The 3,163-nt window shown below is 32.5% G+C and overlaps 1 pseudogene; it reads left to right on the top strand.

Moving 5' to 3' along the window:
- The first annotated feature begins 2,851 nt into the window (after positions 1-2,851).
- On the top strand, positions 2,852-2,960 carry LOC111739777 (annotated as a pseudogene).
- Positions 2,961-3,163: the final 203 nt, after the last annotated feature.

Here is a 3,163-nt window from a genome sequence, read left to right as displayed (position 1 = left end):
AAAAAAAAGAAAGAAGGATTTTCAAGTCAGGAATAAAGCAGGTGAAATTTAGTTTCTGATGGTTTCCATTCAACCATTCTCATAAGCTTATATATTTATTCATTAAACAGATACAGACTTACTAGATTTGAAAAAGGGAGTAAATAGTTTTTACATTTTACATTATAGTTTTTACATTTCCGTGTGTGGGATTGCATTATGTATGACAAATCAATTAACATTTGTGGGTCTCAGTTTCTTTATTTTTTAATCATCAAAGCAGAAGTAGTTTTAGCACACAGCGACTGACGTCACCAGATAATGAAGATGGAAACTGTATCTACCACTTTTTAAAAGTCAAAACAATAACAACCACCACCACCACCACCACCACCACCACTACAACAACCTCTTAACTATATAAAACTTTTTAAAAAATTTCCTTTGGAGATTTTTCCCTTCTCCAAAGGGAAAAAAATTTTTCCCTTCTCCAAAGGGAAACTTTGGAGAAGATTGACTCACTGATCTGGGGAAAAAACAATCTCTTGAAATAATGCTTTTCCTTAGGCAAATAAAAATGAAGTTTCCATCCCTTATTCTTGAGAGAGAACTGAATCCAAGGAAATACTCCAATTGTTGATGATTCAGCCTCAAAAACTGAGTATTCTGTAAAGTAATGAAAAATGGATATTCCTTTGAACTGATTTGCATTGTTGTAGGTTATTTATAACTGGAATATTTTCCCCCTAAATTAGGTTTGTATGTACAATTCTGTACATCATTTCCTGATCTTGCGAAGCTGTGGTTGTGGTGATCTTTAGTGCCCTTCTTTTTAGGTGATGTAACACTTGAACGGAGAAGGTGGTGGGAAGGACTTGTGAGAAAAGGAGGAGAAAAACTTCAGAAAAAGGAATGGATCTAGAATTCTCTCAGCACAATGTTGAATGTATTGTGAAATTAATGACTTAGCTTTGTTAACGATCGATAACTACAACATTGGGAAATGTAGTGAGGTCAGAAAAAAGGATCGTCTGGTGCACCCAGGGGAGATTGTTGCAGGATGGGCAACAGTTCAGAGCCAGGTGCTGGCTGAGGAGCTCAGCTGCAACATGAATGGTCTCCAGTGAGCAACTTCCTGGTTCTTCCAGAATACTAGTGACCTTCAACGATTTCTTTTCATTTTAAGTAAGAGAAAAGAATTTCCGCTTAGGAACTTAAACAGCAACTGATTTTGAAAGAATGAAATTTGTCAAACACTGCATCAAACAGGCTGGGCACTCAGACCACTATGATTTAGTCATTAAAGTGAAGTAAGATTCTATAAACTAGTTAACTTTATGATATTTTTATTGTAGCTAAAAGTAGTACTCATGATGTGTATTATGTATGATACATAAATTATGGATTATTATTTGATACATATTATAGATTTTTATTTTATATATAAATAAAATGACAAAATGTCATTTTAGTAATAATAATAATAAGGTACAATTTGGTTAAAACTAAGTTGGTGGAGAAATCTAACTAGTGTTATTGGCAAAGACACTAGATAGTACTTTATAGTGTAAAAAAATTTTATTTTTTTATATTTGACAAAATGATTTCATTTTTGTAAGGATGAACCAGATATTTTACATTAATCATCTAAAAGGCAAAGTATTTTCTCCTAACATTACCTCATTTTTCATGAGATAAGTTAACCTCAATTCAAAAACAGTGAAGAAAGGGCAAAAGTACATAGAACCCTATTGAAATTCATGAAGAACCTATTTATAAATTCAGTGCAAAATTCAGCATAGACACCTACTTAGACTTCAAATGTATTTACTTCATCCAACATAGGCATGATTAGTGAGATAAAAATAAAAAGTGATATAAAAATGTTAGCAATAGCTGTAGCTTCTTTTTTATGGAGTTGTAATTGACATACAATATTATGTTAGTTTCATGTATACAACATAATGATTTGATATTTTTATATATTGCAAAATGACTACAATGTCTAGATCATATCCATCACCATACATAGTTACAGAATTTTTTTCTTAGCAACTTTCAAATATGTGATACAGTATTGTTAACTACAGTTGCCATGCTGTACATTACATCCACATGACTTATTTATTTTATAACTGAAAGTTTATTCCTTTTGATTCCTTCATCCATTTTGCTCACCCCTAGCCCCTGCCTCTGGCGATCACCAATTGGTGCTCTGTATCTATTCTATGAGCTATTCTTTTTTTTTTTTTTTTTGGAATCCATATGTAAGTGAGATTATAAGATATTTGTCTTTGTCTGACTTATTTCACTTAGCATAATGCCCTCAAGGACCATTCATATTGTTGCAAATGGCAAGATTTCTTTCTTTTATATGGCTGAATAATATTCATATATACATCACATTTTCTTTAGTTATTCATCAGTCAGTGGATACTTAGGTTTTTTCCATATCTTGGCTATTGAAAATAGTGCTGCAGTGAACAAGTGAATGCATATATCTTTTCAAGTCAGTGTTTTTACTTTTTTCAAATAAATACCCAGAGTGAAATTGCTGGATTATATAGTAGTTCTATTTTTAATTTTTTGAGAAATCTCCATCCTTTATTTTATAGTGGCTGCATCAATTTATATTCCTACCAACAGTGCATGAAGGTTCCCTATTCTCCTCATCCTCACCATCACTTGTATTTCTTGTCTTTTTAATAATACCTGTTTTAACGGGTATGTAGTAATATCTCATTGTGGTTTTGGTTTGCATTTCCCTGGTGACTAATGATCTTGAGTGATCTTTTTATGTACCTGTTCTCCACCTGTATGTCTTCTTTAGATCCCCTTCTTCAGATCCCCTGCCCATTGTTAAATCAGATTGGTCTATGGCCATGCCACCCTGATCCTGTCTGATCTCAGAAGTTAAGCAGGGTTGAGCCTGGTTAGTACTTGGATGGGAGACCACCTAGGAAGACCAGGTGCTGTAGGCATCAAAAAAAAAGAAATAATAATAAATCAGATTTTTTTTTTTGCTATTGAGTTAAATGAATTCCTTATATATTTTGAATATTAATGGATATTAACCAAATTGTATATATGATATCTTTATCATATACATAATTTGCAAATATATTTTTCCCATTCAATAGGTTGCTGATGGTTTCCTTTGCTGTGCAGAAGCTTTTTAGTTTGA

This window comes from Pteropus vampyrus, unplaced genomic scaffold (assembly GCF_000151845.1).
Source record: "Pteropus vampyrus isolate Shadow unplaced genomic scaffold, Pvam_2.0 Scaffold53, whole genome shotgun sequence".
Taxonomy (NCBI): Eukaryota; Metazoa; Chordata; class Mammalia; order Chiroptera; family Pteropodidae; genus Pteropus; species Pteropus vampyrus.
The sequence above is the reverse complement of the archived record's forward strand: the minus strand, read 5'-3'. Positions and strand labels throughout refer to the sequence as shown.